The sequence below is a fragment of the Canis lupus genome, chromosome 24, assembly GCF_048164855.1.
Source record: "Canis lupus baileyi chromosome 24, mCanLup2.hap1, whole genome shotgun sequence".
NCBI classification, from domain to species: Eukaryota; Metazoa; Chordata; class Mammalia; order Carnivora; family Canidae; genus Canis; species Canis lupus.
In genome coordinates, this window is record NC_132861.1 from 39,462,459 (window position 1) to 39,477,038 (window position 14,580).

The window sequence follows — 14,580 nt, forward strand, 5'->3', positions numbered from 1 at the left end:
AGGACACCAAAGAAAACTCTAATTGACGACATGTATTTATCCTAGACACTCGGGGGCTGTTGAATCTTAAAATGAATTTTCTTCAATTAGAATATTCACGCTCTAAACATAACACCCACCCTAACGTGTTCTGAATATCCATTGGAAAATCACTGGCTATTCGGAGAGCTGTGCTCCTAAAAAGGTGTGGATATGCACATTTTTCTAAACAGAATTCTTAAAGTAAGCTGCTTATTAATACTTATCAATGAAACTCATTGTGACAGTCTTATAATTTAAAAAGCACTTTTGTGGGACACGTGGGTGGCTCAGCAGTTGAGCATCTGCCTTCGGCTCAGGGTGTGATCCCCAGGTCCCGGGATCGAATTCCCCATTGGGCTCCCCACGGGGAGCCTGCTTCTCCCTCAGCCTATATCTCTGCCTCTCTCTGTGTCTCTCATGAATAAATAAATAAAATCTTTAAAAAAATAAAAAGCACTTTATGATTTTAAATATGACAACTTTATGTAGGCTGATTCTTTTAATAGTTTAATAACCAAATTTAAAGTCAAATATTGTTATCTATGGAAAAAAATCATTTCTGCTCAGGTTTCTTTTCTTTTTTCTTTTTTTTCTTTTTTCAGGTTTCTTTTCTAAATCAAACCTACACTTCCAATCATTTGAGGTTCAAAACTCCTATACTTTTTCCACTGGAAAAATACAGAAATATAGTTGATAACAAACAAATTGTTTTTTAACTATCACAGTAATTAAATTCAGTGTGCTTCAATTTTCCAAAAATCATTAGTTCTTTTTTTTCAAGCCATTATAGTTCTCAATCTTTAAAACAACAACTCTTCATTCATGGCCCACATTAGCACTTGCAGGCAATAACTCTCATCTCTCAATAGGACACTCTCCCCTTTTCTCTGTCCTTCGGCTCAGAGCTGGCTGTACTTGGGCACTTTCGACTTCAGACATGGTTTTTGAAATATCCTTCGCAACTCTGGAAATAACCTCTAAAGATTCAAGGAGAAAAAAATATCCCCCTGAGACAAAGGTATTAACTCACATCATTTTGCACAAGGAAGTATTGAAGCCCTTATATAGGAACGGGTTTGCTCCTTCGTGTTGTTTTAATCTTTTATCCAGTGCGGAAACATACTTTTTCTTCCTCTTGAGGTTGTCATTTCTGTCAGGACTGGAAAGATTTCATTAATCTGATGGCAGCCAAAGTGCCAAGAAATACAGGGGGCGGGGGAGGGAGGCCACCAATCTCCTTTCTGACTGGTTGCCTTTGCAATTATTTTTCCGGGAACAACCTGAAATGTTGACCCTGGGAGTAACTGCCTCCCTCCTCCTCCGGCCCACCACCCACCACAATGGCCAGATTCTCAGCCAGGGCTCGATTCCTACTGTGCTCTTTATTTTTGCAAGCTGCTGCTGCTGAAGGCGCAGATGAATGTACGAAGGGAAATGATGAGCTTTGACTCCTAGTGCCTGGACAGCTGACATTCAGCAATCTACCTTATTTTTCTTAAACTTGGCAAAGATGCCCAGGTCTGTCAGTCATCAGCTCCTGGATGGCAGCCAGAGGGTCAACTCCTCCTGGCAAAGTGGAGGAGCAGGTGACAGGTACTACAAGGAAAGGTAAGAAATCAGCTAGTTATGAGGATTTGTCAGAACCCGTGGACAGCCACCGGGATCTGTCCCTGCTGCAAGTCACATACGTATAACGGGATACATTAAAACTCTGACACCCTGCTGCCACTCCAAGACAACTTTGAGAAAGTTTCTCTCTCTTTAACTTGTAAAATGTGTTTATGCATCCCACATACAGAGAGCCAGGCACTGCGCCAGGAGCCGAGAAGAGATAATCACCAAGTCCCACTTTGGAGGAGCACCCAAAATGATGTCATCGGTGCCTCAGTAAAGGTCACCACAGGATGCCATGGAAACCCCTAGGAGGAGCCCCCAATCTAGATGAGAGGGCCAAGGATAGGGAGGGAGAGGAGGAGATGAGTCTCCCTCATCTTCAGGGAGAGGAGGAGATGCTACTGGAAGGAAGGAGCCAGGCAGGTGAGGAGACTTGGTTGGGGAAGGGGGAGGGGTTCCAAGGAGAGGATGCTGATGGGGACCAGCCAGACCTGGACAAGAGGGTAGGGGTTGTGACCCACTAGCCAAACTGCAGGCAGTTCGAGACGGATGGAGGGTGGGGACAACGAAGGGGGAAAGTGGCAAGAGGCTGGAAAGGCAGCCAGGCCTCACAGGTCGCCCCAAAGGGTTTAGGATTTTTTCTAATGGGAACAGAACGACGGAAAAGTTGGCTTGAAAAAACACAGACAGGGGCGATACATGGAAAGTCAAAGTCTGGGGATCCTTGGGTGGCTCAGTGGTTTAGCGCCTGCCTTCGGCCCAGGGCCTGATCCTGGAGGCCGGGGTTCGAGTCCTGCATCTGGCTCCCTGCATGGAGCCTGCTTCTCCCTCTGCCTGTGTCTCTGCCTCTCTCTCTCTCTCTCTCTCTCTCTCTCTGTGTCTCTCATGAATAAATAAATAAAATCTTAAAAAAAAAAAAAGGGGAAGTCAAAGTCAACGAACAGCTTTGGTTGGATATGGGCCCAAAGCCGCAGTGACACTGCAGGCAGCCTCCAGGTGCCCAGGTGAGGCTACTCGCCACCAGGTAAGGAGCCCCGGAGAGAGAGCAGTCACGGGTGAGGACGGGGCATGCAGATGGGACACGGGGGGCCATGGGGGGGGCTGTGCGGCGGCCACGGCCCAGACGGCTTGCAGGGCAGCAGACCGAGATGGGTCGGGAGCCAAGGGTCCGCGGGCACCGGGGGGCAGGCGGCGGCCCAGGCGGCCCCTGCGGTGAGGGGAGGGAAGGTAAGGGGGCCCCGGGGCCGGCGTAGGGAAGGTGGCATGTCCGTGGCATCCAGGGAGCAGGTGAGCTGAGCCCCGCGGGGGTGCCCAGGGCCGCGGGGTCAGGAGCCGCACCAGCTAGACAAGCTGCAGCTGGAGGCCCTCTACCTTCGAGCCACCTCAGCTCTGGTTCCTGGTCTGAGGCTAGCGGGGCCAGCCGAGCCCCAGGCGGCAGGTGCCGGGCGTGGTGGCGCTGGCCCTTTTGCATGCGAGTGCACACATGCACACACACAAGCGTGTGCACATGCAGAGATGTGTATGTGTATGCACATGCGCTCGTACACATGCATATGTACACACACACAGCCTACACACAAGCACATGCACACACAGAGATAGACATGCATATGCGCTTGCACACACGCGCACACAGAGATGAACATGAGCACACACATATGCTCACACACACAAGCACATGCACACACGGAGATGGATATGCATATGCACATGTGCTTGCGTGCTTATGAGCACTCACATATACCTACACACGTACACACGCACAGGCAGGCAAACAATAGAGGCCTCTGCACTCCTACCCCCTCTGGGCCCCTCCTAGGGTAGGGGTGGGAGGGAGGAAGTGGCCACAGCAAGCTCCTTCTCCAAGCCCTTGTGCCTGGTAGCTGAGAGCCTCTCTCCTAGTTCCCCAGAGGCTACCCCCTGTCCAACCCAAAACAATGCTATCAGGTTCCTATTAAATTGCCATCTGTTTCCCCCTGGTCCAGGACAATGCAGCCCAGCCGCTGCCTGTGAGCTAATACCCTGCATTTTCACAGGTGCAATAAAGAAGGCATGTTTTTGTTGTGGTCTGCGGCTGTGACATCATTTCCCGTGCTCTGACTGGTATTAGTTGTGGCTGAACCAACTCACTCCCGGGTCAGGAGAGAGAGAAGTTGAGTGGAATAAGCTGTGTGCCAGAGACCAGGCCACTCCACCTGGCTCTGCTGCTCGCCCCACCAGGACTTGAGATGCCTAATCTCTCAGGTTTGGTCTCATCATCTCCAATGGAAATAAAAAGTAGCGATGGTAGTAATTGACCTGACTCTCAACACAGACCAAATGAGCTCAAATACCCCAGAGAGTATAGAGGTCTTGAGTGCTCTATTAGAGTAATCATCTCAACGTGAAAGATTTTATATCTAATATTGTTTTAATCGGCCCCACCCCCTCACAATAGTATCCAGCAAATGTAGTAGGGAATGGGGAAATCAATTAGTGTACATTATTTTAATGGAATGTTGTGCAGCTGTTCTCTGCTTTAGAGAAGTAGATTGGCACCACCTAGTAAGGTTGAAGAAAAACATAGCCTACACTTCAGCATTTCCTCTTTCAGGTATACTCTCTGGAAAAACTGTCTCACGTATGCACAAAAGAAGGCAAATTCAAGAATGTTTTGTAGCTGCATTTGAAATAGCAAAAAAAAAAAAAGTGGGGAACCACCTAAATGCACATCGATAAAAGAATGGTAATTAATTATGCCATATTCTTGCAGTGGAAATATACCACATCAAGGAAAATGAATGAACCTGAACTACCCATTTCAGTTTGAATCTCATAAAGTCGCAAGAAAATGCACACAGAATTATACCATTTATACAAAATTTGGAAATACGTAAAGACTCTCTGACAGTTATAGACAGACATAGGTAGTCAACAGAGAAATGCACAGGAATGAGAAACAGCAAATTCAAGATGGTGGTTGCCTCATCTTATGATGGGGAAGGAGAGGAATGTGGCCAATGTCCGCATAATCTTTATTTAATAGGCTGGGTGGTAGGTGCATGAGTGCTCATTGTACTGTTTTTAGAACTTTCTGAAGGATTTCATATTATCTTAACGAGACAGCTGAATTATACACTGGCCTCAAAAAGTAGCTTAAGTATAGGCTTCAACAAAACAGAAGCATATGAGCATATGATTCTGTTGATTATCAAAAATTAATACTGCCCTGGTTCTCATGGAGCTTATATCCTGGTGGGAGAGACAGACATTAATCAAATAATCACTCAATGAAATATAAAGCGGCATCTGTGCTAAATGTTACAGACAAGCGGTGCAGAGGATTTGGTGCTCAAGGAGGTCAGACAGGACACCTCAGCAGAATGTTGCTCTGATGTTTGAAAAGGAGAAGTGGGAAGGCCATTCTAGGGCAAGGACCAGCACATGCAAAGACCCTGTGGTAGGCAGGAGCATGGTGGACTGAAGGACTGGCTTATGTGGCTGGAGGTACCTTGAGCTAACAGAAAATTCTGGAAGAAGAGCAGGTTTGGCTGTGATTGTAGCTAGAAGGTTTTTGAGATATGGGTTCTGGGAAAATGTCATATGACTCAGAATGATCTTAGCAACCAGAGAAGAAGCAAATCCGGACAGTCACCGGACAGATGACAACAACTGCTAATACTTACTGAGCACTTTCTATCACATGACATCCAGCTATGTAAAACCAAATCAACCTTTAATTATTTGGCGTCTTTTTTGTTGTTGTTGTTGCTACAATAGTGCTAGAAAAAAAACTACATTTTTATATGCATATAAAAATTTTGCAGAAAATGTGGGGTTCACTGAACTGGAGAAAAGAGTTATGTGCCCCGAGGGGCTGTGATCCCATCTGTATGACCCTCCGCTGCACCCAGCACAATGCCTGACACCTAGTGGACACTTGACAAATTCTTGCTAACATAGGCTGTTAGCTGAAGGTATATAGAGAAGTTTCTACTTGATACATGCACACCATCTCTACTCCTCTCATAGAGACATGTTGGCCATTTGTCAACAATTTGGGTGGTAGGCTCACTTCTGTAACTGATAAGCCAAAGCTGTCTTTCCTCACTAGAAGTTTAAGAAATGACTCCAAAACAAAGCAAAACAAACAAAACTAAACAGCAAAAACAGAAACCCTGCCAGCATTTGCAAAAAGGGATCATTGCTGTTATTACAAATGCTCACCTTGGTTTTAGACAAGTCTCTTTCCAGAAGGACTTCCATTCATGAAGTGACACATCTATACATTGGTATAAACTTTAAGCTATGAATCATTTTTAAACGTTTTACTAACATATAATGTACACCTTCAAAGATAACCTAGAAAGGAGCATATAATGTGATACTGCCTCAAATCCTCCCAGAGATCATGCTCCATCAAAAAGTTTGGCCTTCTTTGGCGAAATTTCTGTTCATGTATTCTGCCCATTTCATGATTGGATTGTTTGTTTCTTGGGTGTTGAGTTTAATAAGTTCTTTATAGACCTTGGATACTAGGCCTTTATCTGACGTCATTTGCAAATATCTTCTCCCATTCTGTAGGTTGTCTATGAGTTTTGTTGACTGTTTCTACTGTTGTCCAGAAGCTTTTGATCTTAAGTCCCAATAGTGCATTTTTGCTTTTGTTTCCCTTGCCTTCATAGATGTATCTTGCAAGAAGTTGCTGTGGCCAAGTTCAAAAGGTTGCCTGTGTTCTCCTCTAGGATTTTGATGGATTCTTGTCTCACATTGAGATCTTTCAACCATTTTGAATTTATCTTTGTGGATGGTGTAAGAGAATGGCTAGCAAGCACATGAGAAAATGCTCTGCATCATTCGCCATCTGGGAAGTACAAATCAAAATCACAATGAGATACCACTTTACACTGGTGTGAATGGCTAAAATTAACAAGACAGGAAATAACAAGTGTTGGAGAGGATGTGGAGAAAGGGGAACCCTCTTACACTGTTGGTGAGAATGTGAACTGGTGCAGCCACTCTGGAAAACTGTGTGGAGGTTATTCAAAGAGTTAAAAATAGACCTGCCCTATAACCCAGCAATTGCACTATTGGGGATTTACCCCAAAGATACAGATGCAGTGAAACGCTGGACACCTGCACCCCCATGTTCATAGCAGCAATGTCCACAATAGCCAAATGGTGGAAGGAACCATGATGTTCTTTGACAGATGAATGGATAAAGAAGATGTGGTCTATATATAAACAATGGGATATTTCTCAGCCACCAGAAAGGACAAATATCCTCCTTTTGCTTTGATGTGGATGGAACTGGAGGGTATTATGCTGAGTGAAGTAAGTCAATCGGAGAAGGATAGACAATCATCATATGGTTTCACCCAAACGTGGAATATAGGAAATAGTGAAAGGGATGATAAGGGAAAGGAGAGGAACTGAGTGGGAAAGATTAGAGAGGGAGACAAACCATGAGAGACTCTAACTCTGGGAAACAAACAAAGGGTTGCAGAGGGGGCAGGTGGGCGGGGGGATGGGGTGGCTGGGTGACGGGCACTAAGGAGGGTACTTGATGGCCTGAGCACTGGGTGCTGTACTATATGTTGGCAAATCGAACTTACATAAAAACAAATGTTAAAAAAAAAAAAAAGTCTGGCCTTAATTACTATGTAGGATACAAGCAGAGATGGATGTTCACGCTCATGACAAGAAACACCGCTTCTCATGCCAACCTGTAAATCATTAAAGCTTGCTCAGCATAAAGCCGACAAGGCAATCAGACCGAAACCAACATGCCCGGACCCGACGTCGGGCCTGCAGAGCTTGGGGCTTTGCTGTGCTCCTCGGCTGCCCCCTCCCTTCTAACGTGCCTCGATTCCCACTTTATATTTATACCCCAGCTGCTGCAAAGGGCCACAGCTGCACCGACCCGACAGCAAAAATAGAAGAGATGGGGAAATAACCATACACATTAATAACAAATCTGTTTTTAAACCACAAAGCAGGATTTTTGGTCTATTCGACCTCATAAAAGAACTGTTTATAAGACCCAAACTGAGCTTGCAGTTTCTATGGCTCCCGGGTACAAATGTCCTGTGGCTGAATTTTTCCCCAAATATGAATCATTCTGAAACGGTTTCCAAATTTGTCTGCGGTATCTATTCCGTGGGATGACACAAGAGAAAAATAAGGACAGCTCTTGAATTGCACACGAAATCGAAGCATAAACAATAATATTGCTCAAAAACGTGACTTCAAAAGTTGAGTTGCAACACCAGCAAGAGAATCGGTTAGAAGAGGGAGAAGATTTGAGGTGAATTCTCACTCTGTGGTGGGCAAGGATACGTTTCTTTGCTCATTCCCCAAATGGGCTGGCTCAGTCTTTGGTCCCCATGGGGATTACTGAGATAAGGACACCGCATATGCCCAGAGCAGGGCCGATGCCAATAATGCTTTTTTTAAAATTTAAAAAAAATTTTTTAGTGCAGGCACAGAGTGCAGGGCATTTTCAACAATTCTATTCAGTACTAGCATATTTGCACGCTCCAGGTTTTCTTAATCTGACCAGATCTTGGCAATCCTTTGATGACACACATTTTTTTTTTATGACACACATTTTAACATAAATGTATTTGGATTCACTGCTCTTCATTTGAAAGGTGAGTCTGTCCAGTATGAGGGAAACCTCCAGCACATAAAATAACCTGTTTAACAAAGTCATACTTAAAGACTAAAAACAGGAACCTCTTGACTAGTGGCTGCCAAACATTATAGAGGCTCCCAACACACACAAAGGCAGGTGCCTGTTAGGAGAGGTTCTTTATGGGAGGAGAGGAGAGACAAAATGAGAACACTGAGGTAGCTATTAACATAATTAAGTCATCCGGCTCAACTGCTGGATGGGACCTTAGGTGTCTAGTCCACTCCTCTGACTTTTTAGATTGAAAATATCCAGCTAAGGAAGACGGCTGGGTTGTCCCAGGTCACCCAGTTTAATACGGTTCGACTGGAGTTAGAACCTGGTCTGATGGATGCACTTTGGTTCACAAGTGTAAGAAAGGATGACCTCTAATATATAATGGTTAACCAGTGGGTACCATTTCTCAATACTTCCTATAGGAGTCATAATTTTTAAATGGCAATTTCCTTTCATTGGGAATGAAAGACACTTTCCCCACACCCCTAATACATGTGGATTGTACGGTTTAGGGTTACGAGTCACTGGAGAGATTGCTAGTACTGATTACCATTCTGTCATGGGGGTTTTCTTCTCTAGATGGGCAAAAGGTAAAGAAGAAAGTCAGAGGTACCCAAGTGAAAGGGAAATTCAGTCAACATCTTTCCCCTTCATACAGTCTCCTTACCAAGGAGATACTTCATAGAGGTGCCAGGGGATGGCATACCGTACAGAAGGTGGCCCACAGGTAAAGACTGTTGGCTGTCTGAAAACTGACCTGAGAATCAGGGGAGGTAGAAAGAAATCACAGCAGGTGTTCACAGAAACTAGGCACCAAGTCAGTGAAAAGCAGCCACTGAAACTAGATGACACGGATTTTGCTGCAGGACTCGTGTATGTGCAGTCACATTCAAGTCTCGGTCAGCATTTGGTTTTGGTCTTGGTTTTGTTTTCTTTGCTCTTGAGGTTGAACGTCAGTGAACACCAGATCAAAAATATCAATTATGGAATGAAGACACCTGGCTTCATTAGGTTGGCAAGACTCTTAACCCATTGTGATTGGCTTCTTGTTTAGCAAGTAATGAAGTGAGACTAATCGTTACAAAACAGTGGACTGTTTCTTCACCAAGTCGATGAGGTGGAGGGAGTGGGAGGGACTGTTCTGGATTAAAAGAGACTTAGGAAACATAAGCAGTGCAATGTGTGGACCTTGCCTGATTCAGGTAAACCAACGGTAAATGACATTTAGGGACAATTGGGAAAATTGGGAGGGGGAAGGTGAGTATTAAATACAACTAGGGAATTACTAATAATTTCGTTAGGTGTGATAATGGTACTGTAGTTATATTGAGTTTTGTTGACTGTTGTTGTCCTTGCTTTTTAGAGATCCATAGTCCTTATTTACAGGAAAAATGCCATGATACTATCATTGTTTTTAAAATATTTAAATAAAAGCAATAGATGAAATAAATTAGCTGAGAGACCTTGAGATTTCCTTGGGGGTAATAATAGCCATCCTGTATGACCTCCCTGGTCATGTCCATCTATTTCTATCTAGTACCATGGAGTTGTATTTCTTTTATATTCCTTAAAAGAAATGGAACCCGTTACATTTGGATATTAAGATCATTTGAAAGTAAAGACTACTAACTTTATAAAGATAAAACTTTATAGCCCTTATTTCTTTATAATATATATATCATTCTTAATTTTAAAAAATGTCTTTAGCAGCACTTAGCTCTAGCTGTGTGACAGTCTGAGATAATAGAGTTCAGGCAGTAATGAAACACACGATGGAAAAGGGGTAGAGGAACACAGCAGTAAAGTCCAATAAATTAGAAAATATATTTCTCAAGTGTTAAAGAAATGATCAGAAAAATCCTTTGTTAGCCTCCTTTATTCTGTTCCTATATTAGGCCAGTTATGGATTATACACTGTGGGAGCTGGAAGGTAAGGGACGGTCTGGTGTGGTTTTGAAAGGACAGCCTTCATCATTTTTTAAAAAGATTTTTTAATTTACTTATTTGAGAGAACAAGAAAGGGAGCCCATCTGGGGCTCAATCCCAGGACTCGAGATCATGACCTGAGCCGAAGGCAGACACTTAACCAACTGAGCCACCCAGACGTCCCAGCCTTCATCATTCTTGATTTCATCAATGAATATTTACTGACTGCGTGTGGTGTGGTGAGAGCCATGCCCAGAGCCGGCCCCTGACTGCTGAACAGGATGTGTGTGTGTGAAGCTGGCACTCAGGCCCTCCCTGGGGCCCTCTAGACACCTTGCACTTCCTCCATCCTGCAAACACAGGCAATGTCCTCTTTGTATGGCCCTGAAGTATGAGCTTTGGCAGTTGACGTCCAGCGTGTGCAAGGGGAATCCCCAGAGAAATCACGGGGCATATTTTTAATTCTCTGTTAACTAAGAAGAAAGTCATCATACTCAAGGCTGGGAATGATGACGAGCCAGCCTGGGAGGGGAGCCGAGGTGGTTGGTGACAGGTTGGCCCTGAACCGTCTTCTCACATTGACCCATTTCCTTTCATGATAAATCCCCCAAGGTCGAGATAGCTGGAGGTGAGAAGTCTCTGTTGGCACCAGAGGAATTGTTTTTCTGGTGTTTGGGAAATCATGCCCTCATTAGCACCCCGCTGTTACAAAAAGAGCTAACATCACTGCTCCCCCGTCTACCATGTCTATTGATTTTTATTTCTTTGCTTTTACAGAGATTCAGAAACTGGTGAAAAGATTACTATAAATATCCTCATCAGAGTATCAACAAACATGCTCAAAAAAAAGAACCTCTTTAAAGTAATTGTTCATTTGCCTAGTAATTAGTAAACTCCCTAGCATACCTTCAAAGGAAAGTGTGACACATGCATGCGCAGTGATCTCTATCTGTTAGTAAAGTAAGCTCCGGAACAAAGGAAATTCAGAGTTAAAGCACTTTAACCCACTAGAACTGCTGCTTTGAAGTTAGGAATATTTATGCCAAGCTTTGTTGTTCTGGAGCTACTGAGGCTTATCAGTCACCACATGGGCTCCTGCGAGGTCTACCAGAAACTTCCAACCTACATGGATATATTGGATTCTGTGATCTACAGAATATACAAGTCTACATCAGCAGCTCTCTCTCTCTGTAGACACATACATGTGGACACACTCGCAAAGACACACACACATACACACAAAGACGTTGTGTACTTGCCATTAATCACCACAACCAGAGGTGTGAAAAAAATCCTCACTGTGTTCAGTCAACATAATTTTGAAACTACTTGAGACACAGATGGAAGAGCCAGAAATACTCAATTTACTCAGAGCAATCATCTCCTACCTCATTAAGAATAAAAAGAACTACTTTCCAGAAAACTTGTCAGCCCCTTGTCACTGCAATTGTTCATTTTCCTTCAGGTTCAAAATATTTTTATCTTAAATGTCAAAGGCTCTCTTCCAAAGATGTTTACCCAGTCGCCCAAATCTGACAGGATGTGCAGCTGTGAATGAGTTGGTGAAATTCAAAAGCTTGAAATCCTGTTTTCAGACTCGACACACTAGATTTTCTGGGTCTTTTGACACTGCTTCCTTTCAACTCTTTTAATCATGCCCTAAATTCTTCAGGCACCATGGGACCAGCTGGAATACAGGTATCTATTCAAAAATTGTAACTTTTCACTGATGCAAAGGAATGCTCTGGGAATTTAAACTAACCCACTTCCTCCACTTTCTTTCCAAATTAAAGCTCAGGAAACCAGACCCGAATACTAACATTTCTCCCTAGAATAATGAGGAAGTAAATATGCAGGAGGCTCAATACAGTCTTTGGGTCTTTGGGTATTTCCATGCATTGGACTATATTTTATGCAAGACCACCCCGGAGGGAAGCCATGCTGGCACCTTATAATACACCTCTTGGAAGGGATCCAACCTGGGCCTGAGTCATACCCACTTTGGTCCACGTAAGGTGGAATGCCAAGATGGCTCTGAAATAAAGTCATAGCCACAGGAATGCATTTTTCCCGGAAAAACAATTGGGCCATACATTATCAAGAGCTTTAAAAATGTGAATACTGGGGCGCCTATGTCGCTCAGTTGGTTAAGCATATGACTCTCAGATTTGGCTCAGGTCATGATCTCAGGGTCACGAGATGCAGCCCAGAATCCGACTCTATGCTGAGCATGGAGCCTGCCTAGGATTCTCTTTCTCCCCTTTCCTCTGCCTTCCCCTCTTTTTTTTTTTTTTAAGATTTTATTTATTCATCATAGACACAGAGAGAGGCAGAGACACAGGCAGAGGGAGAAGCAGGCTCCATGCAGGGAGCCCGATGTGGGACTCGATCCCAGGACTCCAGGATCGCGCCCTAGGCCAAAGGAAGGCGCCAAACTGCTGAGCCACCCAGGGATCCCTCTGCCTTCCCCTCTGCGCACGTTTCTCTTTCTCTCTCTCTCTCTAAAAAAAGCAAAAAACAAAAAACCTTCTGACTCAGTAATTCTCCTAAAAATCCATTCTAAGTAAATATTAGAAACTTTGACACAGGGCAGCCCAGGTGGCTCAGTGGTTTAGCGTTGCCTTCAGCCCAGGGCGTGATCCTAGAGATCCAGGATCGAGTCCCACATCAGGCTCCCTGCCTGGAGCCTGCTTCTCCCTCTGCCTCTTTCTCTCTGTGTGTCTCTTGTGAATAAATAAATAAAATCTTAAAAAAAAAAAGAAACTTTGACACACATTTGTGGACAGAGATAATCACAACATTGCAAATATGTGAAAGTAGGGGAAAAATAGCCTAAATTTCAAGTAGACTAATAAGCTGGAGTGTATCTATGCAATAGGAACAGAGTGAAATAAATCATGGCACTATCATTTGAAAAGCTTCTTTCAGATAACACCATGTTAACTGCTTGTGTTAATGTTACATTTTCAAAGCCAAGGTAAAATATTTCATTTGTAGTGTTTCTTGATGGTTAAGAAATATTCATCGAAATGACAGTAAGAAAGTACAAGTGTGAATAATGATCTCCAGATAATGGGTTAACTGTGATATTTCTTTTCGTTTTTATCTTTCCAAATTATCTGAAATGTGCATTTAGAACTTCAATAAGAAGAAAACAATAAATACATGTATTTTTCAATAAAGCAACTTAAATGCAGCATCTCCCTTCTTTATTACCCTGCATAAAAATATCAGGTAAAATGAGTTAAAATAAATTTAAAGTTATTCGGGGAGGCTTAAAATATTAGATCTTAGAGTAGTTTCTGCAGTTGGCTTTAAAATAGAATGCAAAAGTTCAGAGTAAATAAATGGAATTGTACATATCCATGATGCACATCTATATTTTGAGGACCGAATCTTAATTGTGCACACACACACCAACAACATGTATCAAACCAGATACTCTCTGTTAATTCAAATTTTAATGAGTTCTTGTATGAAACTTTTTCTTCAAGCTTCTTTTGACACTGGCATCCTCATTTTGGGGGAACCTAACCACCACTTATAGGCTAGGCACCATGCTAGGGACATGAGAGACGAAGTAAATAAAACAGACATGTTTTATTGTTCTGTTCATGTTCTCTCCCTAGGCTCTACATTCTGTTGAGTAGTAGGCAAACATTCATAACAGATGATAACTAGTTCTCTTAAAACAAAGAGCCAAGTGGGGAGAGGGGAATCCAATATAGGCGTCAGGTGTCAGGAAAGACTTCTCTTATTGATGACGGAAAATGAACCATGGACAGAGCATTCTCGGCATATGGGACAGCAAATGTCCTGGGGCGGAAAGGTGTTTAGCATGTTTAAGCAACTACCAGGAATCCAGTGTGGCTGAGGAAGAGTAACTAAGGGAAGCATGACATTGGGTAGGATTGGAAAGGGGGTTGGCAAGAATGACAACAGTCAATGATTTCCACAGGCTGTGGTAAAGAGTTGGATTGGTTACAGTGGAAAGCCAGTAATTTTCTGCATTCTTACTCAGGTCTTTTTTAACCTCATTCTTAACTAATAATAGACTCACGGGAAGTTGCAAAAATAGCCCATCGATTTCCCTGTACCTCACCCAGCTTCCTCCAGTGGTGGCATCTTATATGAGCGAGGTACTAAATCAAAATCAGGTGATTGACTTTGGCACAACACTGTTCACTAGACCATAGATTTTATTCAGCTTTATAGATTTTGTGTGTATATAGCTTCATCTGTATGTGTGTATAGTTCTGTGCAATTTTATCCCATGTATAGATTCTAGTGAAGGATTTTTTTTTAAGAATTTTTATTTATTTATTCATAGAGACAGAGAGAGAGAGAGG

General features: G+C 43.2%; 1 long non-coding RNA gene across 2 annotated transcripts; it reads left to right on the top strand.

The window, feature by feature from the left end:
* Window positions 1–1,339: 1,339 nt before the first annotated feature.
* On the top strand, window positions 1,340–7,321 carry LOC140616080 (uncharacterized). 2 transcript variants are annotated; one of them, XR_012016585.1, is made up of 4 exons: window positions 1,340–1,629; window positions 1,820–2,058; window positions 3,672–3,879; window positions 6,300–7,321. It is a non-coding gene; the product is annotated as an uncharacterized lncRNA (long non-coding RNA). The 2 variants fall into 2 exon arrangements; XR_012016586.1 differs by lacking the exons at window positions 1,340–1,629; window positions 1,820–2,058 and adding an exon at window positions 2,083–2,659.
* Window positions 7,322–14,580: the final 7,259 nt, after the last annotated feature.